Source organism: Saccopteryx leptura, chromosome 4, assembly GCF_036850995.1.
Source record: "Saccopteryx leptura isolate mSacLep1 chromosome 4, mSacLep1_pri_phased_curated, whole genome shotgun sequence".
Taxonomy (NCBI): Eukaryota; Metazoa; Chordata; class Mammalia; order Chiroptera; family Emballonuridae; genus Saccopteryx; species Saccopteryx leptura.
The window spans coordinates 175,422,400-175,430,100 of NC_089506.1; positions in this window are offsets into that span (position 1 = coordinate 175,422,400).

Here is a 7,701-nt window from a genome sequence, read left to right on the forward strand (position 1 = left end):
TCCCACCAACAGTGAATGAGGATTCCTTTTTCTCCACAGCCTCCCCAACATTTGCTATTACCTGTCTTGTTAACAATAGCTAATCTAAAAGGTATGAGGTGGTATCTCATTGCCGTTTTGATTTGCATTTCTCTAATAACTAGTGAAGATGAACATCTTTTCATAAATCTGTTGGCCATTTGTATTTCTTCCTGAGAGAATTGTCTGTTCATGTCCTCTTCCCATTTTTTTATTGGATTGTTTGTTTGTTTGTTGTTGAGTTTTATGAGTTCTTTGTATATTTTGGATATTAGGCCCTTATCTGAGCTGTTGTTTGAAATTATCATTTTCCATTTAGTTGGCTATTTTGTTGTCAGTTTCTCTTGCTGAGCAAAAACTTCTTAGTCTGATGTAGTCCCATTCATTAATTTTTGCCTTCACTTCCCTTGCCTTTGGAGTCAAATTCATAAAATGCTCTTTAAAACCCAGGTCCATGAGTTGAGTACCTATGTCTTCTTCTATGTACTTTATTGTTTCAGGTCTTATATTTAGGTCTTTGATCCATTTTGAATTAATTTTAGTACAAGGGGACAAACTGTAGTTGATTTTCATTCTTTTGCATGTGGCTTTCCAGTTACCCAGCACCATTTATTGAAGAGGCTTTCTTTTCTTTATTGTCTGTTGTTGGCTCCTTTATCAAAAATTATTTGATCATATCTATGTGGTTTTATTTCTGGACTTTCTATTCTGTTCCATTGGTCTGAGTGTCTATTTTTCTGCCAATACCATGCTGTTTTGATTGTCATGGCCCTATAATATAGTTTGAAGTCAGGTATTATAATGCCCCCAGCTTCGTTCTTTTTCTTTAGGATTGCTTTGGCTATTCGGGGTTTTTTAGAGTTCCATATAAATCTGATGATTTTTTGTTCCATTTCTTTAAAAAGAATTCTTTGTTCATTGGAATTTTGATGGGAATTGCATTAAATTTGTTTATTGCTTTGGGTAATATGGCCATCTTGATTATATTTATTCTTCCTATCCAAGAGCAAGGAATATTCTTCCATCTCAATGTATCTTTTTTGATTTCCCTTAACAATAGTTTCTAGTTTTCATTATATAAGTCCTTTACATTCTTTGTTATGTTTATTCCTAGGTATTTTATTTTTTTGTTGTTGCAATCGTGAAGGGGATTTTTTTTTGAGTTTATTCTCAAATGTTTCATTGTTGGCATATAGAAAGGCTATGGACTTTTGTATGTTAATTTTGTATCCTGCGACCTTACTGTAGTGGTTTATTATCTCTAGTAGTCTTTTTGTAGCTTCTTTGTGGTTTTCGATGTATAAGATCATATCATCTGCAAAAAGTGATACCTTTACTTCTTTTCTGATATGGATGCCTTTTATTTCTTTGTCTTGTCTGATTGCTCTGGCTAGAACCTCTAGCACCACATTAAATAAGAGTGGAGAGAGTGGACAACCCTGTCTTGTTCCTGATTTAAGGGGGAAAGCCTTCAGTTTTGTGCCATTTAATATGATGTTAGCTGATGGTTTATCATATATGGCCTTTATCAGGTTGAGATATTTTCCTTCTATACCCATTTTGTTGAGAGTCTTAAACATAAAATTATGTTGTATTAATCAAATGCCTATTCTGCATCTATTGATAAGATCATGTGGGTTTTGTTCTTTGTTCTGTTGATATGGTGTATTACATTAACCGTTTTGCATATGTTGAACCATCCTTGAGATTCTGGGATGAATCCCACTTGATCGTGATGTATTATTTTTTTAATATGTTGTTGTATTCGATTTGCTAGTAATTTGTTTAGTATTTTAGCATCTGTATTCATTAGAGATATTGGTCTGTAGTTTTCTTTTTTTGTGCTGTCCTTGCCTGGTTTCGGTATGAGGGTTATGTTGACCTCATAAATGTGTTTGGAAGTATTGCTTCTTCTTTAATTTTTTGGAAGACTTTGAGTAGAATAGAAACCAAGACTTCTTTGAATGTTTGATAGAATTCACTAGTCTAACCATCTGGGCCTGGACTTTTATTTTGGGGGAGGTTTTTAATAGTTCTTTCTATTTCTTCCCTATTAAGTGGTCTGTTTAGGCTTTCTGCTTCTTCTTGACTCAGTCTAGGAAGGTTTTATTGTTCTAGGAATTTATCCATTTCTTCTAGATTGTTGAATTTAGTGGCATAAAGCTTTTCATAGTATTCTACAATAATTCTTTGTATATCTATGATGTTTGTGGTGATTTCTCCTCTTTCATTTTGGATTTTGTTTATATGAGTTCTTTCTCTTTTTTCCTTGGTAAGTCTTGCCAAGGGTTTGTCAATTTTGTTGATCTTTTCAAAGAACCAGCTCCTTGTTCTATTGATTTTTTTCTATAGTTTTTCTGTTCTCTATTTCATTTATTTCTGCTCTGATTTTTATTATCTCCTTTCTTCGGCTGGTTTTGAGTTGTATTTGTTCTTCTTTTACTAGTTCCTTAAGGTGTGAAGTTAAGTGGTTCACTTGGGCTCTCTCTTGTTTGTTCATATATGCCTGAAGTGATATGAACTTCCCTCTTATCACTGCTTTTGCTGCATCCCATAGATTCTGCTATGTCGTATTTTCATTTTCATTTGTATATATCTTTTGATCTCTGTGCTTATTTCTTCTTTGACTCATTCATTTTTTTTAAAAGTATGTTGTTTAGTTTCCACATTTTTGTGGGGTTTTTTTCTCTTTTTTGCAGTTGTATTCTAGTTTCAAGGCTTTATGATCAGAAAAGATGCTTAGTACAACTTCGATTTTTCTGAATTTGCTGATGTTGTTTTTGTGGTCCAACATATGGTCAATTCTTGAGAATGATCCATGTACACTGGAGAAAAGTGTATACTCTGTCCCTTTGGGATGAAATGTCCTGTAGATGTCTATCATATCCAGGTAATGTAAAGCTTTTTTTAGCAGTACAGCAGTGTAAGTGAGTGAACTAATTAGGTCAGTCTATCAGTTTGACTAGTCTTCAAAACACAATATCAATATGAAAAGAAAATCCAATGTGAAATAATATGCTAATAGACTAAATAAACAGAAATAAATTCTAATAGAATTTACATAATGCATTTTAAACACACACTACAGTGGTACCTTAAGATACAAATTTAATTCGTTCTGTAACCGAGCTCGTATGTTATTCAACTAGTATATCAAACTGCCAATACTGGATCCGTGCACCTATGCGCCAACTAGCAGCAGCTTCCCGAATCACGACTCATAATTTGGAATTTCGCTTAGATCTCGAACAAAAGTATGGACCGAGTCACAGCTTGTAACTTAAAAAAAAATTATATGTTGGTCTGTTCATATCTCAAGGCACCAATGTATACTGAACATATGTTTTGTGTGTGTCTAAAATTATTAAATTGGTTTAGAAGTTTGTTACTGTGGATGCCACTTAGAGGGTGAGAGAAAATGGGATGGAAGAAGGAAGGAAAAACAGTGACTTTGTTTTTATGTATGTTCTCTTTTTTTCTCTAAAATCAGAGTGGAAATTCATCTGATAAAACATATCCTTTTATTTTGAGCACAACTCAGAGGAGTATTTATTATCTTTGTTCAGGTACTTTTTTAATACCTGAGAAGTAGAAAATGCCAATTTTGAGTACTATCATTTCAAACTGTTTTACTGATCATAATTTTAATATATAAAATATATTAAATTTAATTCCACTTATGAAATATGATATAGAGAACCTGATAAGGGTCAATGGACACATTTTGGAAAGTCACAGTACTAACAATGCAGGAGCTGGGATATGAGTTCTAATACTGATCACTCTATTGGTTAAAATATAGACTTTGTGACTGAGAGGTGTAATTAGTCATAGCTCCCTCTGAAGTATAATTCTGTCGTAGGTGACTAGAGGAGGTATGTCTAGAATCAAAAGGGGAAATTTTATGATAGTAAGTCATTTATTCTCTTACTATAAATTACAGACTTGACCTCCAAATCTGTTATTTTTCCACATAAACTATAGTAGGTGGTACTCTTTAAAAATTATATTCCATGAAGTAGTAAATTACAGGGTTCCCAATACTACTAGCCATCATAATTTTTCAAAACATAAAACTCTCTTCACTAATGCAACTGTACTTACCCTAAGTTAAACTATATATTTAGGTGCTGAAAAATTTATATAAACGCTTTTATGCCAGAATATAACATTCACAGACGTATGTTAAAGTGCTGACATTTTGATTTAGGCATATAAGAATTTCTCTTTATTAGATATTTCTAATAAAGTGAAGAGGGAAGAAAACAACTTCCTGGAGGAGAAAGTTCCATTTTTGAGGCTTCTAGCAGTTGTAAATCTCAACAACTTTAAGTTGTAGATCTACTATTCCTGTGAAATTTCATTTGTCAAGCATAGAAAGCTTTAGTACCCCCACAGCAAAAGTATGATACTCTGCACGCATCAGACCTAACGTTTGCTTTGTAAAATGATCGTATCTTTTGACTTGTCATAGTAACTGAATGTCAGGGACTTCTGGCTTCCCAGCTATGCTTTTGCTGTTTCATCAGGAGGATTTGAAAAAGATGTAGAAGGAAGAAAAGGATTGAGGAAACTTCCTTATAAGGATAATAAGCAAATAAAAAATATAAAGAAAATATAATTTTGCAGCTCTTAGAATGAGGAAGCACTGTTTTTAAGGTCTTTAAAAATACTAATGTCTTTAATTTTTCAGACCATTCTATGAGATAGAAACTATTATTATTCCCATTTCATAAGTGAGAAAATAGAGTCACAGAGAAGTGTAGTAACTCACCCAAGATCACAGAGATATTAAATGACGGGGCTGGGATTTGAATCCAGGTGTCCAGACTTTAGAATCTATTTTCTTGGTTGCTGTACCCACAGTACTACACAAAAATAAATGCAAGGTTGTAAAAAGGTGGTGATAAAAAGAAACATAAAGATTAAGTAAGTTTCTTCTTTCAATATGTTTTCATTACAGGAGTTTAAAATGTGCCTTTTTTTTTTTTTTTTTGTATTTCTCTGAAGCTGGAAACAGGGAGAGACAGTCAGACAGACTCCCGCATGTGCCCCACCGGGATCCACCCGGCACGCCCACCAGGGGACGATGCTCTGCCCCTCCAGGTCGTCGCTCTGTCGCGACCAGAGCCACTCTAGCGCCTGGGGCAGAGGTCAAGTAGCCATCTCCAGCGCCCGGGCCATCTTTGCTCCAATGGAGCCTCGGCTGCAGGAGGGGAAGAGAGAGACAGAGAGGAAGGAGAGGGGGAGGAGTGGAGAAGCAGATGGGAATTTCTCCTGTGTGCCCTGGCCGGGAATCGAATCCGGGACTTCTGCACGCCAGGCCAACGCTCTACCACTGAGCCAACCGGCCAGGGCAAAATGTGCTTTTTTAAGATAATTTTTTTTTCTCATCAAAATTGGTTTTATTTCTCACTACCTAGCTCTGTAAATGTGATAGGAGTCATCTAGTAACACAAGCTGGAAAGCTTAGATTCATCTGAGATTTCTACTTTTTTAATATTTCGTACCCTTATCAGTGGCCAAATCTTGTGGTTTACAAATATGGATGATTTAAACAGCTTTCAGTTACCGAACACCTATGGTCACAATCTGCCCAAGTTTCTTTATCTATGATATGTCTAACTTTACAATATTGGTATTATTATTTCTGAGGTTCCTAAAGTTACATTAGTTTGATTAAATCACTTTTCTATGTAGCTTAACTGGAATTAAAACCATGTCCATATCAAAAGCCCATGTTTTTGCCACTAAAATATACCATATTAATTTTTAAATATCACTACAGTGTAACTTATCTTTACAAGCTCAGTGTCATACGCCTATGTATAATCTTATTATATCTATTTCCATAAAATCTTAACAAGTTTTCCTATTTTCAGTGTTGTCAAAATTTTCTTATACATATCCACTTTAAATTCTGCTGACTAGTCATTATTTAAAGGGCAAACTTGATCACACTATACCTCTGTGAAAAATCATCCTCATTTTCTAAAAGATGTGGTCTCTTATGTTCAAAAGTCCCTTCCAAATGTCTAGATATCTCGCTTGTTTCTTATCTATCAAAACTACCCCCAACTGCACTTCCAACACGCACACACTTTCCACATACCAGTAAAATTCAACAATGGACAGGTTTCTGAAATGCATTAACTTTTTTATATTTATGTATAGTTTTTTCATATCTCCTTTGAGATAGTCCTTACATTTTTTTCTTAACCTATAAACTCAATTTAAGTATTTTTGCTTTGTGAAATCTTCTCCATATTTCATTTCCCCTTATATCAATGTGAGTTATGTATCTCTCTTTTCTGTACATAATCTTATGATGAGACTATGTTGTAATTATCACCATTATTCTTTTTATATATTTTATACAACATAACTTTCAGAATAGAGTTCTAAAGAAAATCATGGCCTTATTAAATTCTTCATATTTTAATGAAAGAATAGTTATCATGTCTGAAATAGTATAAGTTGTCATTATATAAGCAGTGAGAGGGGTCATACTTTTACAATTTTAATCACATAACATGTAGTTAAGCTGATAAATATTTCCTAAGTAGTCCCACAAATGAACACTTCTATGAAAGAATCATGCATTTTCATTTGTTTCATGGTGAGAATAAACTCTTTAGCCAATGAAAATAGGCAGTAAAGTGCTGAGTAGAGAACAGTGGGGGTAAACAATGAGTTTTACTCTATGTAAAGATATATGTGGTTTGAAAAAAGCAAATAGATTTAAATACATTAGTCTGAATATCAACCGTAGAAAGTTGTTTATCTGGTGTTTGTATTGAAGAGGAAATTATATTCAGTCATTTACTCAACAGATACTTCATGAATTTCCCAGCTAGAGGAGAAGAAAGAAAGGCCGCACATCCGTGGGCACTTTAGGAGATATGATGTACGTGGCGTGCTGGACCAGAGAGGTAAAAAGCCACAGGCTGTGGGTACACAGGGGACAATGGAACAGACAACTGGAAGCAGTGTGAACTGAACATCCTTGTGTACTGACATCAGAAAATTTGAAGTTGTCTTGAAAGTACTGTACTCCCTTGAAGAGTTTTACACAAGGAATATCACAAATGGATTATAATTTTTTAAATATTACTCTAGCACCATTATGAAATCTAGATGTGAGGAGACTGTTGCATGGGGTTGCTTCAGGTTAAACAGATGATAGGAAGGCAATATTAGGGGTTGGTCAAGCAAGTATGCCTGGAGATGAAGCGTGTACGGTCAGTGACACTGGATAAGGAATGAACAGAACAAGATAGTTTCTACAAGAGTTGGATATTCATGACTGTATTAGTTTCCTATTGCTGATGTATTAAATTACAACAAACGGTGAATTAAAATAACACAAAGTTACTATCTTACAGTTCTGGAGATCAAAGCTTGAAATCAGTTTATTGGTTTAAACTCATAGTGACAAAGGAGTATGTTCCTTTCGGAAGCTCTAAGGGAAAACCTGTCTCCTTGTCTCCTCCAGTTTCTAGAAAACTCTTGTATTAGTTGGCTCATGGCCCTTTCCTCCATCATCAGAACTAGCAGCATAGCATCTCAAAATCCTCTTTCTCAGACCTCTGCTTTATGACCCTGCCCTTTGAATCTTCTCATCTCAAAATCCTAAACTGAATCACAATTTCAAAATCTCTTTTGCCATGTAAGGTAACATTT